Here is a 20,826-nt window from a genome sequence, read left to right on the forward strand (position 1 = left end):
GGGGCATACCTCCTTGAGGTCACTGGGCCCATCGGGAAGGGCCCTTTCCCGGCATCTGCGCTCCACGGGGGAGCAGTTGGGTTTGAGCCCTGAACACCAGCAGAAGGAACATTGCACAAATCTAGCACCGCAGTGAGTGGCTGGGAGAAACAGGATTTTGACAGTGGAGATTGTTGATGGGGTGCAACACAGCAGTGGGGACTATGTCCAGGGGACAGAAAGAAGCCAAGGGGCTGCCTAGAATTCTGAGCATTTGCAGAAGCAGGCGTGACCGTGATCCCCATCCGAGTGGGAGACAAGAGCATTTCCGGATGACATACCAGTTAGGTCCCCTCCCCTCCCTTATCTCTCCCCAAGCTGGCTGTCCTGCCCTGTGGCTCAGGCAGGAGCTGACTGCATTCTCAAGTGCGTGTTCAGAGTTGAAAAAGCTCAGACAAAGCATCAACAGAGACCTTTACTTGACTCGATTTCATAATATTAAGTTTCTTCCTAAATCACCATTTGCTGCAACCAGATTACTGTGCATCCTCGGAGGATGTCCCATTCCCAAGGGGGACGGAGGGGGTGGGGGTGGGTCTGGGGCCTGAGACCCACAGTGGGGTGGTGCCCCACCGTGGACCAAGAGGCGCACAGAACTCAGCCTTGCCTCTAACAAGCTGCATTACCATGGGCGAGTCCCTAACACCTCTGTGCCCCAGTTTCCCGTTGCAAATGAAAGGGTTTCAATGGTTTCTAAAATCTGCTCCAGTTCCTACAATCTCTATGATTCTGTCCTCCAAATATACAGCTTGTCGTGGCTCCTCAGGACATTCAGGAGATGCCATGTTCCCTGGAGAAGGTCCCCCTGCCCTGGACCCCCATGCCTCTGTCTCCTGCCATGGCCTCTCCCGTTCCTCCACAGGAGAGGCTGGTTTCCAGCACTAGGCAGGGAGGCGTGCCAGCGTTCTGGGGTTCCAAATCGGGATGTCCAGTGTTGCTGTCTCCCCACATTCTCCTGGGGGTGGATCGGTAACGAAGGTGGTATTTTGACGTTCCTGTGCCTCATTCTCCCCTCTCTCTCATTGCGTCCAAACTCAGATGGGAACCGGGCGTGTTATTACATGGACTCTCTAACCCCCGGCAGTAACCCTGAGGTTCCCAGCGTGAGGGCGAACCCGCCACGTGGGAGGAAACGGTGCCAACTCCCTCTTTTTTGGCGAAGCTTTAAGGGCTCTGCAAAACCCCACTGTAGTTTGCGAGCCATCTGGAGCCTGCAGGAGCTAAGTTCAAGTTGTTCTCAAGGAGACCTGCTGTTGGCAACGACCCACAGTGTCTGGCAGACGGTTTCCTCAGCCAAGTAGAAGCTCGGGGCCTGCAAACAGCACCTCCAAAGTAACTCGGGCTGAACCGTGTCTAGCCGGACACGGAGCCAAGAGTCCTTTTCGTTAAATAATTCACAAGCCACCCCCGGGTATGTGAACACAGCTCTGGCTAATGTGGGCCGACAGGTGATTTCATGCATCATTTAACTCTTTGCATTGCGGAGGAATGCAGCAGAGATGAGATAATCGGAATAATTTCACATTTGTAAACAGCTTTTTTTTTTTTTCTCGAAGGAACAAAATATTGCAAACATGAAGTGTAAAAGAAGCCTTCATCTGGATAGGCCACGGAGAAAAACAAAATTGGGCATTTGTTAGAATAATTAATGGGACAAACCCCTTCCTCTATGGGGAGCGAGTGGTCTTCCAGAGAGGTTCTCAAGGGCGGTGGGAGGTGCCGCTTGCACTTGGCTCTAAAGAAAGTGCAGTGAAAGTCAAGTTGAGAGGAGGGGAGAGAGGGAGAGGAAGAGGGAGAGCGAGAGCGAGAGAGAGAGAGAGAGAGAGAGAGAATGAGAACAAAAGAAAAGGGCAGTACACCCTTGACCTTGGCGCTTTGGTCTGAAAGGAACATTGAAGCCCCAAGGCCAGGCAGTCCTTCCCTGACACCAAGAGGAAATGGTACTCTTGAGACCGCCCTCCCTGGACAATCATCTCCAACAGCATTTCATCCTGTGCAACCCTCTCCAATAACAGCTTCGCTGGGCAGTCCCATCTTGCAAAGCATTGGAGGTGAACGCACCCTGCGAGAACACGCAGCCTCGTATTTATTCCCAGATGGCGAATGAAATCTGAGCACCCGGTCATGTCTCTGACAAACTGCTACCCTTGGTACAGAAGGTTTTCAAACTCTGTGGGCAAACAGCTCTATCTTTTTTTTTTTTTTTTTAAAGTTTGTTTGATTTATTTTGAGAGAAGGGTGGGTGGGGGGCGGGAAGCGGAGAGAGAGAGAGAGAGAGGGAGAGAGAGAGAGAATCCCAAGCAGGTTCTGCACTGCCAGCATGGAGCCCGAGGTGGGGCTCGACCCCCCACTGCAAACGGTGAGATTGCGACCTGAGCCAGATCCAGAGTCTGACACTTAGCCGACTGAGCCACGCAGGCGCCCCAAACAGCGCCATCTTCTAGAACAATAAGGTGATGCTGGGTGTGGGGGTGCTTCAGCACAGCGAGCCAGGGCAGGTGCAATGGGAAAAGTCTCCTGAGCCTTCTGTGACTAGCACAATCCTGGGCCGCCGGGTTGCCTTGATCACGCCGCTCTGCAGACTGACCCTCCGGATGGGCTCCGTTGCAAAGCCCTTGTTTGCCCGGCCCGGGAGCCCCGTCTGCATCATCTGCGATAAACAGATGAACTGGGTGGGGTAGCTTTGCTCCCAAGGCACACCCCCTGCAGACCCCTGGGCTTGGGAAAGAGGGCTCACCGACAGAAACTCGCATCTTGTCTGGGAACATGGGCCACGCCAAAAACTCTTAAAATGTCATCTGCATCTGGCCAGGGGTCTCTAGGCCCCGTGCAAGGCTGCCGTGAGAGGGTTTGGAACTCTTTCTGACGAGCGTGCGATCTGAAGCCCCGTGGGTCTGAAATGAAGTATCCGTTCATTAGCACAGAGTTTAAAATCCTGCTTAGCTGAGGTATAGGAAAAGTGAATGTTCTCGTCGATGAGTCAAACTCAGAGAGAGACGTGGCCAAGGCCTTGATTTTTCAACCCGCCAACAGCCTCCCTGGCATGGGCAGGGGAGGACACGCTGAGAGGGTATTTATCCGCCTCGAGCGCTCCCTTTCCCCCAGGTCCCCCGAGTGTTCGAGGCGCTGCTACCCTAGGGGGCTCACGCAGGCTCGCAAGCACTTCTCCTTTGTTTACAGCCTACTCTTCACAGCGGAGGGGTGCAGCGGGGTACACGCAAATCACAGACATGCCAACGGAAGACAAGGACTTGCAAAATCTGCTCTTCGGCGGAAGTGTCGCTCCTTCTGTGGGGCCTCCCTAACAGCCACTGGCTGTGTGTTACACACACGTGGTGGGCGTTTAATACACGCATTCAATGCATTCGTTGTCCTGCACAAAGCCCGATGGGGGAGAAGTGGACTGGAAGGTTTAAAACCACCATCCTGGGCTGCAGTCCCAGGGGCAGATCCTGGCAAGGCTCCCCATGTTGTAGAGAAACATTTGTACCTACAGTGTCAGCCCCTCCCTTACCCTGTGCACCTGCTGTGTCTGGTAACGTGGAGAACACAAAACGTGTGTGATACCATCAAAGAGTTAATAGTTCACCCCAGGGGAATCTTTATTCCACTCAGAAGTTTGGTGTGGTGGATCTCAAAATTCATTGATCTCAATGAATTCATCTCAATCTGATCTCAAAATTCATTGTGTAGAGAAGGGCAGTGAGTTGTGTAGTCCGAAGTGGTGAGCCGAAATGCTGCCCTGTGACACCCTCCCAGAGCAGCTCTTAAGACCCCAGTTAGGGGACAGTCCTGCATGCCCCTTCCTCCTCAGTTTGGCAAGTTCCTTCCTTCTTTGTTCTACAGGCGCCCATTGCCCTCATGCTGGTCTCCACCTGCCCCATAAGATTCCCCACTTGGCCTCTGCTTTGCAAAAAGCACTTCCACACCATAGATTTTTCCAACCTGCTAGTGACATTTAAATGAACCTATCCCGGGGCACCTGGGTGGCTCAGTCCGTTAAGCATACAACATCTGCTCAGGTCATGATCTTGTGGTTTGTGGGTTTGAGCCCTGCGTCGGGCCCTGTGCTGACAGCTCAGAGCCTGGAGACTGCTTTGGATTCTGTGTCTCCCTCTCTCTCTGCCCCTCCCCTGCTCACACTCTGCCTCTCTCTCTCTGTCTCTCTCAAAAATAGATAAACGTTTGTATTTCCCTGATGATGAGTGACGTTGAGCATCGTTTCATGGTACAGACTCTCTGGAAAACAGTGTGGAGAGTCCTCAAAAAATTGAAAATAGTTCTACCCTATGATCCAGCAATAGCACTGCTGGGAATTTACCCAAGGGATACAGGAATGCTGATGCATAGGGGCATATGCACCCCAATGTTTATAGCAGCGCTTTCAACAATAGCCAAATTATAGGAAGAGCCTAAATGTCCATCAACTGATGAATGGATAAAAAAGATGTGGCTTATATCTACAATGGAATACTACTTGGCAATGAGAAAGAATGAAATCTGACCATTTGCAGCAATGTGGATAGAACTGGAGGGTATTATGCTAAGTGAAATAAGTCAGTCAGAGAAAGACAGATACCATATGTTTTCACTCATATGTGGATCTTGAGAAGCTTACCAGAAGACCGTGGGGGGAAAGGAAGAGGGGAAAAAAAAAAGGTTACAAATGGAGAGGGAGGGAGGCAAACCATAAGAGATTCTTGAATCCTGAGAACAAATTGAAGGTTGATGGGGGGTGGGGGAGAGGGGAAAGTGGGCGATGGGCATTGAGGAGGGCTCTTGTTAGGATGAGCACTGGGTGTTGTATGGAAGCTAATTTGAGAATATGATATTAAAAAATAAATAAATATTAAATAAAGAAACAAACAAACAAACATTAAAAAGATGACAATGGTTTTTAAATGAACCTATCCTGGGCTCCATAATTCCAGAACTGTCTTCTTTGTCCTAAAATGGAAAAAAAATTGTGTGTTGCTAATTCGTTGGTACTTGCCTTCCTTGTAAAAGAATTCCGACAGGACTTTCTGGACATGTAACACCAGTTTAAGCCTATGTGGGAGAACACTCCCTTGGGGATGCCCCGGGGTTTCCACAAACACTTCCTCTGAGCAGGCAGTGCTGCGTCCACAGGCACACTGCCCTCCACACCTGCAGTGCTGGGGTCCCAAGACATGGGGCAGGGGGGAGGGGTTGGAGGTCTTCCCTGGTTTACGGCTCCTCACCAAATTACCATTGATGGTAGGAAGCACCTTGGAGTGTGTGTGTGTGTGTGTGTGTGTGTGTGTGTGTGAGCATGCACACATGACTGTATGTATGTATGCGTGTCTGTGCACACACGTGTGTGTGTGTGCATATAAGGGAGTGAGTGAGCAAGCAAGAGAGTTTTCAGTAAAGGTTTTCAACAGCTAAAATAACAGAGAAGTGGCGGTGTGCTAGTGCAGGGGCTAGCTCACATTTTCCTCAGTCAAGTCAGATTCTAACATGCTGTGTCCGAGTCGAAAAGTTTCAAGTGTCTCTACTCTTTGTGACTTCTCACATCTTACCCACTTTCTTGTTCCCAACAGCCCTCAGACCTTCCCGTGCACCTCGTTGATTTCAAGTGTGTAGGGCTGGCCCTCACAACGCTGCTTTTTTCTCTTCCTTGGTATTTCATCTACAGTCAGTCATCGTGGCTACCAGCTCACTGGTGATCCCTCTGTAACCGTCAGGCTTACCCTCTTTACTTCCTACCACCGAATGGCTTTTGCTCAAGTTATTAGTCAGTGTTTCATCTATCCATTTGTTTTTTTTTTTTCAACGTTTATTTATTTTTGGGACAGAGAGAGACAGAGCATGAACGGGGGAGGGACAGAGAGAGAGGGAGACACAGAATCGGAAACAGGCTCCAGGCTCCGAGCCATCAGCCCAGAGCCCGACGCGGGGCTCGAACTCACGGACCGCGAGATCATGACCTGGCTGAAGTCGGACGCTTAACCGACTGCGCCACCCAGGCGCCCCTCATCTATCCATTTGTAAGGACTTTGAAGGTAGGGACCATTTCTTGCTCTTTGCACACGTGTTTAATACTCTTCCAAAAATATTTATTGAGAGGCTAGTGTGGATTGCATGCTTGTCTAGAGTGGTTTTATTTAATCCCAGTAGCACCTCCGCAGGGTATTCTATTTTAAAGGGATGCTATGGAAGGGCACAGAAGTGAACCACATGACTGCTCTGCGGCAGTCAGGAGTGACAGAGGCAGGGTTTGGATCCAGGTGTCTGAGATCCAAGGCCAGGACATAGTTGTGCTTTGTCAGCTTTAGTCCTTTTCATCTTATTCTAGTTGTGCCAAGGACTAGGTAACACCTAGACGTGGCTCTTGAAATAAAAAGGGTTATTTTCCACCAGGGAAAGTAGTATGCCTGACTGGCAACGTATACTGCTCTCCCCGTTAGTTAATTATGCACAGGGAAGGCAGATGTTTAAGTCATTAGTGTATTACAAAGAAAATTAAAAACACAGTAAAGCACAACCATGCACCTTACTAGGTTGTGATAGTTAGATGAAACTTCCTTTAATTATTGGGTAAAAGGTGGGTAGCATTTACTAAGCAATTACATGGAATTGCCAGGCACTGTGCAGGTTGCTTTTTCATGATTATCTCATGTAGCTGTGATCACAGCCTGAGAGGGGCCATTATGATCGTTCCTGTTTCATAGAGAGGGAGACTGGGGTACAGTTTGCTCAAAGGGAGATGTAGGATTTGCATTGGGATCTAAATTAATTTAAAATTGATTAACTTTTTTGTCTTTAAATTTTTTTTAAGTTTATTTATTTTGAAAGCGAGAAAGTAAGCAGGGGAGGGGCAGAGAGAGAGGAGAGAGAATTGCAAGCAGGCTCCAGTGTAGAGCCTGACGTGGGGCTCAATCCCATGAACCGTGAGACGGTGGTCTGAGCTGAAATCCAGAGTCAGACGCTTAACCTACTGAGCCACTCAGCTGCCCCGGAACTGGATTAACTTTTGCTTAGGTAACACATACACATGATACAAAATTTAACAGATAAAGGGGCACATTGAAAACTCTACTTCTCACTGCCCATCCTAGGCTCTCAAGTCCCCTCTCAAGAGGCATCCACTGTCATCAGGTTCATGAGGATATGGTCAGTGATATTCCATTCATATGTAAGCACGCACTTTCTGTATAATAGTCCTGATTACTATCTGCATTATTTTACAGTGATGATAGCATACTCTACAGTACTTTTAGCAATTTGTTTTCTTAGAGGTCATATCGTTACAGGACATATCCCTTCATATACATTTAATAGATGTTTGCAATAATGCATCTATATTGATCACCAGTTTATAATCTTTTGCTCTTACAAACACTGTGGCAATAAATATTCCTATACATACATAATTTCACACAACTGCATGTACACACAATGGCATACAAATGCAAATGTAGGATACATTCCTAGAAATGGAATTTCTGAGTCAGAAGATTATGTTTTGATAAACACTGGCAATTTGTTCTGAATAAATCTTGTAATAATTCATGGTACCACCAGAGATCTATGCGAGTACTACTTGATTTCCTTATAATGCTGCCAAAATGAGAAATTAAATTTTTTGATCCTTGTCAATGTGAAATCTGGTAGGTTTTTGAAAATCAGTATCTCGGGGCACCTGGGTGGCTCAGTCGGTTAAGTATCTGACTTTGGCTCAGGTCATGATCTCACGTTTCCTGAGTTTAAGCCCCATGTTGGGCTCTGTGCTGACAGTTCAGAGCCTAGAGCCTGCTTGGGATTCTGTATCTCCCTCTCTCTCTGACCCTCCCCAGCTCATGCTCTCGCAAAAATAACAAATAAAACATTAAAAGAAAGAAAATCAGTATCTCTCAGTAGTCTTAATGTATAATTCTTTCATTTTGAGTGAGAATAGGTATTTTTTCCATTGTTTGCATCATGAGTATCTTTTCAGGATTTTCATTTGTAATTTCCATTGTTTTTAAATAAACAGTTTTATTGAGGTATAATTGACAGATAAAAGACTAGACGTATTTAATGTATTCACGATTTGGTGAATTTGGAGATATGCATACATCCGAGAAACCATCATCATATCATTATCGGGGTAATACACATCCAAAACTTGGCCTCCTGCTCCTTTCTCATCCTGTGTGTGTGTGTGTGTGTGTGTGTGTGTGTGTGTGTGTGTAGTAAGAACACTTTAATGTGAGATTAAAAAAAAATATATTTATTTGAATAGTCTCTGCACCCAACGTGGGGCTCAAACTCACGACCCCAAGATCAAGAGTTGCCTGCTATATTGACTGAGCCATGCAAGAGCCCCTAATATGAGATCTCTTGACAAGTGTTAAGTGTATGATACTGAGCTGTTAACTATCATTTTTTAATGTTAAGAAGAGAAGTTCTTTGTCCACAAATTATTTTTATCAGTATGTTATTTTTCTTTTTCTTTTGTTTATGGTGCTTTCCGCAATGCGACATATTCTTTTATAGCAAATAGAATTTATCAATATTTTAATTTATAACTTTTGCATTTTGAATCAAAAATAGAAAGTTCTTTCCCACATCAGGCTCAGAAAAATTCTCTATATCTTTCTAGTTCCTTATGGTTTTATTTTTTGTCTTTAAACCTTTGAGTATTCTGGCATTTATTTTAGTGTGAGTTTTGAGGATGAAATTCAGGGTTCTCTTGAAAATGGAATCCCTTTTCTTCCCCTTTGGGAAGAAAGGTACCAGTGATTTCAATAGCATTATGAATGTACCTTTTTTCCATTTATCACATGTGGTCTAGTCTACTTCTAAACACTCTTCCTTTTTAAAAAAATTATTTATTTATTTTGGGGGGGTCAGGGAGAGGCAGAAAGAGAGTGGGCAGGGGGAGAGAGGATCCTCAGCAGGTTCCCAACTGTTAACACAGAGCCCGATGTGGGGCTTGAACTTACAAACTGTGAGATCATGACCTGAACCAAAATTAAGAGTTGGACGCTTAACCGACTAAGCCACCCAGGTGCCCCGAAACACTCTTCCGTTGAACTTCCTGGTTATTCAGGTGTAGTGCTGTATTTCTCTCTCTCTCTTTATATATATATATACATATATATATATATATGTATATATATGTATGTGTGTGTATACATATGTATATGTACACATATGTGTACATACATATATATGTATATATATATATCTTTCTATTATATCTATCTAACTTCTTTTATTTTAAAACATATTTTAGTATCTGATAAGGCCAATCCTCTCTCAATTTTATCGGAAATTTTTGGGTTGTGCTTGCTTATATTTATTTGAGCTTTGGAATCATCCTGTCTACCTCTAAGAACACCTGCTGGTGTTTGGTTGCATTGAATTACATTTTTAGTTAAGACATCTTTATATTAAACAGGGCGTCCCTTTCCATTTGTTTAAATCATCTTTTATATTCTCAGTAGCATTAAAAAGTTTTCTTTGTGTAAACTTGGAGCATTTCTTGTTAAATTTATTTCTACTGTAAGTGGGATTTTTTTCAGTTACATTTTCTAACCAATTTTTGTTTGTACATGCAAAGTTATTAAGGACCATTTTTGTACTTCATCTCCTTAATAAATGTTTTTAAAATTTTTTCTTCGTGTTTTACAATATATAATCATATCATCTGCATGTCACAATAATTTTAATTATTGGTTCTAATATCTATGCTAATTTCTTTTTCTATTTTACTTGGGCTGGCTAGGATCTCTGGAGTAAAGTTAACAAATACTGTTGAGTAAGGTATACTTTCTTGGAGCTGACATTAATGAAACTGTTTCTTCTCTTCCTCCAGTAAGTATAGTAGCAGCTCTGGGACATACGTTATTAAGTATGTGTGAGTGTGTGTCTGTGTGTATAATGATGTATTTTAGCATGAGTTTTTCATCAAGAATAAAGCATACATTTTATCAAATGCCTCTTCAGTTATCTATAGAGAAGACAAAAATGATTTTTTTTTTTAGTTTATTTATCTTGAGAAAGAGACAGAGAGAGAGCCAGCAGGGAGGGGCAAGGAGAGAGGGACGAGGGAGAGAGAATCCCAAGCAGGCTCTGCACCATCAGTGAAGAGCCTGATGTGGGGCTTGAACCCACAAACCATGAGATCATGACCTGAGCTGAAACCAAGAGTCAGATGCTTAACCGACTGAGACACCTCAGATGCCCCCAAAATGATTCTTAATTTTGGCAATGTTATATGAATTAAGTTAACATGGTTCTGGATTTTGAAACCTTCTTATATTTTTGAATTAATAAATCCACTTGGTTGTAGTGAGTTCTGTCTTGGTGAGCACTTGGATTTATTTGGTAACATTTTAATTAGGTTATTTTGTATTCCTATTCATAAGCAATACTGGTTTTTTACTTTGCTTTTTTGTACTCTTTTTATCAGGATATGCTTGATGTATGCTAGCTTTAGAAAAAGAATTTGGAAGCTGTATCTTTCTATATGCTCTGGAAGAGTTTAATTTAGGGTCTACCTTTTCCTTAGAGGTTTGGTAGAAGTAATTTGTGAAACATTCTGGGCTTAGTGCTCTCTTTGGAGAGGTTTATTTTTTGCCCATGTTCTGTGTTTTTTTCTAGGCTAATTAGTTTAGATTTTTTTCTATTGGGGTCACACTTGATATTTATATTTTCTTAGTAAATGATTTATTTCGATCCACCTTGGCTAGTTTACTAGGGATTATCTTTTTTCCCCTAAAGAAACAACTTATTTGTTGGTTAATAAACCAACCGGTTTATTTGTCCTTTTTTCAGTTATTGTTTTCTGACTTGATCATTATTACTATCTTTCTTAGGTTAGTTTTATTTTTCTTATTTTTAGCTTCGTGAGCGTAAGACAATGAATTTATTTCCTTTCAATTTTGTTACTTTGAGTACTTGCATCTACGAATTTCCCCTTGAGCAACTGCTTTAGCTAATTCCATAGGATATGCAATGTGGTTATAACCACTATTGGTCATTATTTTTATTGGAATATCGTTGACATACCATGTTACATTAGTTTCAGGCGTACAGCATAGTGATTTGACAAGTCTATGCTATGCTCACCAGAATTGTAGCCACCATCTGTCATCATACAACGCTGTCACAATACCACTGATTACATTCCCTAGGCTGTACCTATTATCCACGTGAATTATTCATTCCATAACTGGAAGCCTGTACCTCTCTCTCTCTCCTCTTCATCTGTTTTGCCCATTCCCCTACTCCCTCCCCTTGGGCAATCATCAATTTGTTTTCTGTATTTATGGGTCTGTTTCTACTTTTTTTAAAAAATTGTTCATTTGTTTTATTTTTTAGATTTCACATACAAGTGTAATCATATGGTATTTGTCTTTCTGTCTGACTTATTTTGACATAGCATAGTACCCTCTAGGTCTATCCATGTTGTTGCAAATGTCAAAAAAAATTCTCATTCTTTTTTATGGTTGAGCAATATTCCACTGTAGCTACATACCACATCCTCTTGATACATTCATCTATTAATCCACAGGCTGCTTTCATACTTTGGCTATTGTGAATAATGATTCAATAAACATAGGGGTGCATATATATTTTTGAATTAGTGTTTTCATTTTCTCTGAGTAAATACCCAGTCTACTGTTAGTCATTTTGAATATTATGTAATTTCAGATTGATTCTTTTTGACTCATACTGATTAAAGGATAATATCTATTCCATTCCTTATTTGGAGAGTTTATTTAGATTTTCTATGTGGTCTAAAATGCAGTCAGTTTTGGAAATATGTTTTGGACATCTAACGAAAAAAGATATACTCTTTAGTTTTAGGGATAGAGTTTGATAAATATAACTTTGCTAATTATATTATTTAGGTCATCTGTATCATTACATTCTTTGGCTCACTTCATCTGTTAAGCCTCCTATAACCAAGTGTTTCTATTTTTCCTTGTATATTCTGTAGTTTTTGCTTAATGACATTTTATACTCTATCAGTTGGTGCAGAAATACCTATAACTATTAGATCATTGTGGAAGACACACTTCATCATACAAAGTATCTTTATTTTTCTTGCTTAATGATTTTTGCTCTAAATTCAATCTTGTTTTTAAGATCATAGCCTCTGATTTTATTTTTGTTGGTATTTGATGTTATTTCTTTGTTAATCCTTCTGTTTTCAAGTTTCTGAGTCACTAGGCTTTAGATATATATCTGGTATATAGCATATGGTTAAGGTTTACTTTATTACTCAGTTTTAGATGCTTTTCCTTTTAATATGTGAGTTTAGTCCACTTATACTTATTGCTATGACAGAACTGTTTGTTTATAATTCACAGTATTTTGTGTCATGTTTATGTTTCTATTGCTTTTTTTAATATTATACTCTTCAGTCATATTTTCCTTGTTTTGTTTTTGTGAGCATTCCTTATACTATTTGGGCAGGTTTGTATTATGATTACTTCTTTCAGTGATCACCTTTATAAATTTAAATTATTTAAATCCTCTTTCTTGAAACACTGACATTTAACTTCCCACCATGAATAATAAAAATTGTTCTTCTGCATTTATTTTTCCTTCTGAATTTCATTAAAAAGTATATATATGTAGGGGTGCCTGGGTGGCCCAGTTGGTTAAGTATCCGACTTCAGCTCAGGTCATGAACTTGTGGTTTGTGAGTTCAAGCCCCGTGTTGGGCTCTGTGCTGACAGCTTAGAGCCTAGAGCCTGCTTCAGATTCTGTGTCTCCTCCACTCTCTCTGTTCTTCCCCCCTCTTGCTCTTTCTCTCTCTCTCAAAAATAATAAAGATTAAAAAAATTAAAAAAAATATGTAATACATATGTAATTATATATATACCTAAAGCTAATGTACTGATATACTCTTAAAGTTTTTACCTTTGTATATTTAAATATACTTACTTATCAAGTCCTTGATTTTTTTTTAAGTTTATTTATTTTTGAGACACAGAGAGACAGAGCATGAACGGGGGAGGGGCAGAGAGAGAGGGAGACACAGAATCGGAAGCAGACTCCAGGCTCTGAGCCATCAGCCCAGAGCCCGACGCAGGGCTCGAACTCACGGACTGTGAGATCGTGACCCGAACCGAAGTCGGACGCTCAACCGACTGAGCCACCCAGGCACCCCCTCAAGTCCTTGATTTACCACATTTAAACGACATCCTTTGGAGGCACCTACGTGGGTCATTTGGTTGTGTCTGACTCTTGATTCTGGCTTAGGTCATGATCCCAGGGTCCTGGGATCAAGCCCCATTTCTGGCTCCATGCTGAGTGTGGAGCCTGCTTAAAATTCTCTCTCTCTCTCTTTCTCTCTCTGCCTCTCTCCCTTGCTGGCTCACTCTCTCAGATAAAAACAAAATATAAATTAAAAAAATTTAGGGGTGTCTGTATGACTCTGTTGGTTAAGCATCTGACTCTTGATTTCAGCTCAGGTCATGATCTCATGGTTAGTGAATTCAAGCCCCTGTGTTGGGCTCTGTGCTGACAGATGACAGTGTGGAGCATGCTTGGGATTTTCTCTCTGCCCCTTCCCTGTTCATGCATGCACACGCGTACACATGCTCTCTCTCAAAATAAAGAAACTTAAAAAAATTTAAATGAGATTCTTTGATCTTCAACTAGAAATGATGAGAAAATCAACATACACCAACTTCTACCTTCTCTGTCTTTAATATTATATTAATTTTAATATTTATATACATTCAGAGCTTATACTCTTTTCTGTAACCAAAATTTCCATATTTATTTTAGACTTAGTCTAAATGCTAAGTGGGTTTAGTGTTCACTGGAAGTTGTTTTTGTTTTTTTTTTTTTGTCAGGAATTCTCCATTCATCTCTTAGTTAAAGTCTTTCCTTTAATAGTTTCTTTTTAATAGTTTTTAAAGCATGACTCATGGGAGTCATCTACTCTGGGTCCTTAAATGTTGGGTAAGTTTTATCTACTGCTTTTATTTTTAATGACAGTTTGGCTGTGCATAAAATTCTTATTAGGCCACACGCTTTTTTTCTTCTTTAATTGAGGGCTTTATAGGCATTATCACTACTATCTTTTGATATTTCTATAAGGAACCCTTGGGCTAAACTGACTTTTAAAAATCTCTGGTTTTATATCGGTTACCCGATATTCCTGCTGGCTTGACTAAATGACTATTTCTTACCTCTGAAGTTTATTGATACTCCTAAAATATAGCACAGTGTTGATGGCTCTTCAGCAATTTTTTTTCTGGAACATGGTAGATCCTTTCAATCTATAAATTCTAGTCTTCTTTTATTTTTTTAAAGTTGTGTGGAATTATATCTTTGGTTGTTTGTATTCTATTTGTTTAGTTCTCTTCTTCAGAGACATTTTGCTATCTGTGGGGTCTTCTTTGTCACCCAAATTTACCACTTTATCTCTAATCCCCCTTTAAACTCTTATTTCCATTTTATTTGTTTTGTTTTGAAAATTCCACCCTTCAGATCCCCTATTCTATTTTCAGCAGTGTCTATTTTATTTTGTGCTGCTTTAAAATCATCTTCATTTCTGTGATGATTTTCCTCCTTCACTTCTTTGGTGAGCTATATCATGTTTCTTTCCCTCTCATTTCACTGTATCATCCCTGGCCACTTTTCATCTCTGTTTTGAGCTCTTTGGGGGTTTCTTTAAATTTTCGACTTCATAGTCATCTTACTTTTTCATTTCATAGAGCACGTTCGTACCTACCACTTGTTTTCCGTTTCTTTTTCTCCTTTTTGATTGTGCTATCTTTGTATCAGCCTGTAGGATGCTCTAGTATCCTGCGCTTTGTTTTTTATTGTCACTCTTCATGAGAGAATTCTTTTTAATCCAGATAGTTGGAAAAAATTTATGTGGGTTGGGAGGGAGGACGTTGTTGTGACTTGGTAAAACTTTGCCTTGATTCACTATGAAATCTTATTACAAATGCCTGTGTGTTTATGAGCTATTTTAGCCATTGCTTCTTTTCAGCCAACAGGGTGCAGCAATGCCTTACCAACAGACTCTCCTATATACACAGCATAACTGTGCATTTCCCTTTTCAGCTTCACCTGCTACCACATGGTGCCAGGTAGAGTCAAGAATGCTTGTGCTTTCAGGTTTGCAATACTCTTGCCATTTGTCAAAGGGTTGCTGGTTTGATTGTTCAGGGTAGGTCTACTCTGGAGTGCCAATTTTGGAGATGTGTTTTCTGCTCGGTTTGTCAAAAGCTACAGCCTGCATTTGTTCCTCGGCATTTGGCCAGCCCTCTGTCATATACTGTGTTTCATGGATACAGAATCTCCCAGCTGTTTTGAAAACGGAATTTATACTTTTTGCTCTTGTTTTTCTGTTTTATGATTTTCAACAGGAAAATGGGAAGAGCTTTTTTTCTGATGACATCTTAAAATTTAAAGTGCACCATGCTGTTTTTACTCCTCCAAAATTTACAGCAGACTCACACAGGCCTTCTTTTCAGTTTAGCAGTTAGAATAGCTATTTTATAAATCAACACAGCACAGGGCACTGGAGTCAAAAGAAACCAAATCAAGTACTGAACCTTGAGGCCCTAGGAATGTCAGGAGGCAGTTGGCGAGGATAATTAGGTAGAGTAGCTATGGCCTTTGACAATGGAAATAGAGAGTAGGGAAAATACACACGTTGTCCCCATTCAAAAGGCCCCAAAGAAGCTTCTCTAGGATGAGAAATCATTGACCTTTAAGTAATAACTGACTTAATTATGGAAGGATACTAATGTTAGATTAAGTTAAAAAGGAACCATAACAGATTAATCCAGAGAGAGAGAACTAGAACATTTTTACTTTGGCTATATATTTTATAAATGTTCCCTTAATCTGCAAGTCTTGAATAATTCTGCTAGTAGTAGTAGTAGTCACAATAATACCACCTACTGAGTGCTTATGATGTGCCCAATTCAGTGCCAAGTACCCCCCAAATCCCTATGAGGTAGGACTATTATTATCCCCAATCATACATGAGGCATCTGAGACTTAGCAAGCTTAACTAACTAGCTCAAGATCACATAATCAATAAGTGCTATTAAATCTTTTACTCTAATCAGTATAAGACATCAGTTATCTAATTAATACTATCATTTTAATGGAAGCACATTCTAATTCTTAGAGCAACATTGTGTGTGTGTGTGTGTGTGTGTGTGTATGTATGTGTGTGTGTATCATCACATTTCTCAATTATCTATACCTAGGGAACAACTTCTATACTAGGAGCTACCAGATGGCCACTTTGAGGAAGCAGAAGCACGTTTACTGATTTGGCTATGTATATGGCTATGGGGGATGGGGAGGTGGGCAGGGAAACAGAACACCAATCAACGGCCTCTTGAATACAGTAAGAGATTATGATTTTTCTTGGTCAACAAGGAATGTGGCATCAGGCAGACTAGGGCTAGTGCAACTGGTCAATATCATCGAGGAACTGGGCTTCTTGCTATACTAACCTTAATTGTGCAGCTTCCCTTCTCAAGGTCAGGAGTGGCTGAAAGAGACTTTACCTATTTGGGAGGAGGAATGCCCTCCCCAGAGAATTCTGCTTACACATCATTGGACGGAATCGTGTCTACCAACTACCCCAAGCTAACCCACAGGAAGGCTGAGAATTTGAGGTTTCTGGCCTCGGTGGAAGGGGTTGTGATGAGGGTTAAATGGGCCAATCTGTTGGGTGTGCCACACTGCCTGGGAAAAACTTACTTTCATGAATAAGTGGTGGAAGAACTTTACTCCTTCCTCGTTGAGGTGTTGAGACTCAACACATGGCCTCTGCCAATCTTAGTTGTTCATCTGGAAAAACACAGCTAAGAACTGCACAGGGCTGGGTGAGAATGTAAGGACCTGATGCTTATAAAATTGCCTAACCTGGTGCCTAGCACATAATGGTAGTTCTTAAACATACTGCTAGGTTTAACGCAGTCCAATCTGCCAAAACTCTTAATTAACTTAGGAGTATCAAACACTCTTGCTACAAGGAAAAGATTCCCCAGAAAATGCTAGGTGATTTATTTTGTCAACATTAAATTACAGTTCTCTCCAGGGAAGCTATTATTCAGTTCACCTTACACAGATTTCATGATTTATTCAATGCTTCAACTACAACTAAACATTCAGCAGGTGCTATACTTCTAATTTACTGCCGGAAGCCTTTAGAGAAAACACAACAAAAATTCCTCAAACAACATTCTCCAGCTAAAAAGGAAGAAGCTGATGATAATGCTATTCCAAATATCTCCAACAGAAACATATTTACATCTCCAGATTCTGTTATTTCTCTACCTTGGACTGAATTACTCAGCTCAGCTTTTCTGCTTCAGTAACTGCATGTGGTGATTACAGTGGAGAAATTCCAGCTTGGCTTTTGTTTCTACTCTCTCAAGCTGATATTTATGTATGTTTATGACTCTGGTCTTGTTTAGGAAAGTGAGTTTAACAATTTACTAAGGGCATCTAAATATGATCTTCATATGTAAATAGCTCCTACCAAAAAACAAGTCAGTTGTGACTTGAAGCAGGGTGGGAGGAGGGGCAGCTGAAGCCTGGAAATTCTAGGGCACAGAGCCTAAAGCAATGTTTCACACAGTTTCTCTTATGTGTTCCAAATATAATACAACTAGTTTCACGAAACTTCAAACACACAGAATTTCTCACGTAAGGAAAAAATTCTCTATAAACCGTCTATCTCTCAGTTTTATATAATTTGGAGGAGGTTCTCTGGGGAGGCTTAAAGCAAGGCATAGTAAATGTATTCCCTGTTTTAAAATTTCCATAATGTGGAGGGAGTGACTTCTGTCTGCTTGTCTCAGCAGGAAGTGGCCAAGCTGGATGGTGTTGAACACATTGTAAAAAGAAGAGCAATGTGGCAGTGGTAAAATCACTAGACTCAGGAATGAAGGATTTGGGTTCAATCTCTGTTCCTGCCACTTGTTATCTGTGTCACTACGGCCTACGCGCTGTTGTGTGCTTTACCCGAGAGGTGTCTCAACACCCTTCTCTCTCACCATCAGTATAAAGGCTGGAAAAGCTAAACACCCTCTTTCTTAGCATTTTTATGTGGCCAAGACTTCCGTGGGACATGGTTCTGGCCAATGAGACACAAGCAAAGTCTGCAAGCTGGGGGGTGCCCGAAGAAGTTTAACTTTCATGAGAAAAGACATCAATATGGCTGACACCGCTCCTTTTCACATTTCTTCTTCTGACCACGTGATGCCTGGAGCCAAAGCAGCCATCTTGTGACCTTGAAGGAAAGGCCAAGAGAAGAGCAGAAAGGAAACAAGGTGTCTGTGAGTTGCCCAACCCCTGAGGCCACAGTCTGCCTCTGAGCCTCTTATTAGGAGGACCTCCCCTCCCCAAATACAGAAATTCAGGTTTTCTGCTACTTGCAGCCAATCATTCCCAATGGACACAGTAACTATGGAAAATTACTTTGTCTTCTCCTCTATAACATGAACATGTGAGTAGCATACCGAAACTCACAGATACTGTGATTTCTGTAAACTAATACATAACAAAATCCTTTGTTGATTATAATGTTCAGAGACAAAAGACCATGACCTCAGAAAGGGTTTGGTTGTTTTGATTTCAAGGAAAGGGCTGAAAGTTGGGAAGAAAGTATAGGTGACTTTATAATGAATCAGCCTTTGTTGTGCTTGGACGTATGGTAGCAAAATGATATCCTTTGGAAAGTGCAGGCTTTTACCTTCTTCTAATACCTTCATTTTCCTTTGTTTTTCTTTTTTTCCTTTGTTGTAGTTTACCTTCTCTATCCTTTCTCCCTCCTCCCGGTCCCATATACATACACTCTAGCCCTTTATTTTGCATCATGATGCTGTCAGTTCTTTATTTTCTTGGACTGTCTTTGAAAGACCTTGGGAAATATAGACACAGAGACAGGAGGAGTCTAGATATAAACTATCCTCTCTCAATCCTACCACCTGACTCCCTGATTTCAGGACAAAAGGGAAGAGGCAGTTTAATCATCAGAGGGAACCTCAACCTAAGAGACTTGTAAGAGAAATTGCAGTAGGATATAAATTAGGAATATAAATCTATAAAGGAAAGAAAAGAGAAAAGGAGTGAGGAAAAGAAAGAAAAGCAATCAGTCTTTACTGAGTATCTACTGGGTGGCAGTCTGCCACTGGGCCAGGAACTGTGGCCAGGGCTAGCTTTATGGTGTGACTTGCCCTTTGCCCTGCACTTGACCTCAGAAGGGCCCTACACTTGGCTTAATGCTCTGCTGTTGCCATCTTGATGTTCTTAATCATGTTTGAACAAGGGACCCTGCATTTTCTTTTGTACTGCACCCTGAAAGATAACTAGTCTCTCCTGACGGTGGCATTGTGTCATTTGAACCCATAACTTCCCCGTGAGGGAGACAGTCTAACACAATCCCCTAGATGAAGAAAGAGAGGCACAAGGCATTAAAGAAGGCTGCCCAAGATCACACCCAGCAAGCAAGAAGCAGCGCTAGAATTCTAAATCAAGTTGCTGCAGCTCCAAGGTCATGTCGGCTCCAAGGTCATTTCTTGTTGATTGGTGCCTCATTCCCTTCCATTGAACAGCTAAACTCTGCAAATGTTTGGGAAGGAGGAATGTAAGCTTCCAGAAGGGCAGAAGTCTCCAAAGCCAAAAACTATTAGCACCAAAGTGACCTTTGGGGCCCATTAAGATCTTTTGCTTTTTATGGGAGAAGGGTAATGGAGGAGATTGGGAGGTGACACCCCCACTCCTTGGTCCTCCAGCTGCCATCCATAGGGTGCTTTTTATGTGTCAGGGTCTCTGCTAAGCCCTTGACATTCAATCCTCCTAACTGCCTTTTTTGCAGCAGAAGTGTAATTGATTACTCCCTTGACACACAAGGAAACACTATCTAAACATTTTAGAATTTTGCAAACACTTTCCCATCTGTGATTTCACTTTATCCCTACTACCCTGGTACAGGACGGCTGGGGCAGGTATTGTTAGCATCATTTGACAAATCAAGAGATTAATTCCTGGAAAGATTCTGACCCTTGCGTAAAGAAACACACTCTTAGTGGGCAGAGCTAACACCAGAATCTGACCCTCTCATCTCAGATGAATTCTTCTCCCACTAAAACACACCAAGATGAAAAGGCAAAAACAAAACAAAACAAAACACAAAACCCACAAAAGCTTAGTTAGCCACTTCATAGCTTTCCTCACTAATGTTTCTTGGCAAAATGATGAGTGATAATAGAACCACGTGAAAATGTATTCCAGAGTTTTCAATGGGTGCGTTTATCTCAAAGCCATGGAACAATTTGCCAGGGAAAATCGAGGCTGGGTCCCCCCAAAATATTTTCTCTTTCAACCGAGAAATCTATAAGCTTCTGTGGAAGCTTATTAATGAACACTAGCACGCATACCTGCTACAGTAACTCCGCGGGAGCCATCCTTGCACAGGACGAGCAGACTGAACCTGACTCCAGGCTGCCCCCAGGAGCTGGTGCACTTCTACAGGCATCACACGCTGCCCAAGAACAGTTGCTTCTTTTTTCAATTACCAGAAATCCTAGGGCTGGAGTTTTCTGCTGGGGCCTCTTTAGAATACTGCTAAAGAAAATGAAGACATTGATCTTGACCCTTGTAATCTTTTGATTTAGCGAGGGAACCGGGAGCAGAGTTCTTTGCAATTTCCTACTGCATCGTTGAAAGTCATTCTTCCTTCTCCCATCAGAAGTGACACCTTCCATTGCCATAGCTCCAAAACCAAACCATAATTCAATACGCAAATTCTGTACGTAAATTAGTTGTGCA

General features: G+C 41.8%; 1 protein-coding gene across 1 annotated transcript in view; it reads right to left on the minus strand.

Annotated features, from left to right (window-relative positions):
• The window catches only part of RGS6 (regulator of G protein signaling 6), a 535,425-nt gene that overhangs the window by 193,028 nt on the left and 321,571 nt on the right, over window positions 1–20,826 (minus strand). The window lies entirely within an intron of this gene.

This window comes from Lynx rufus, unplaced genomic scaffold (assembly GCF_022079265.1).
Source record: "Lynx rufus isolate CCGP_SWC_20201006 ecotype Redwood Valley unplaced genomic scaffold, mLynRuf1.p SCAF_17, whole genome shotgun sequence".
In the NCBI taxonomy this organism is placed as follows: Eukaryota; Metazoa; Chordata; class Mammalia; order Carnivora; family Felidae; genus Lynx; species Lynx rufus.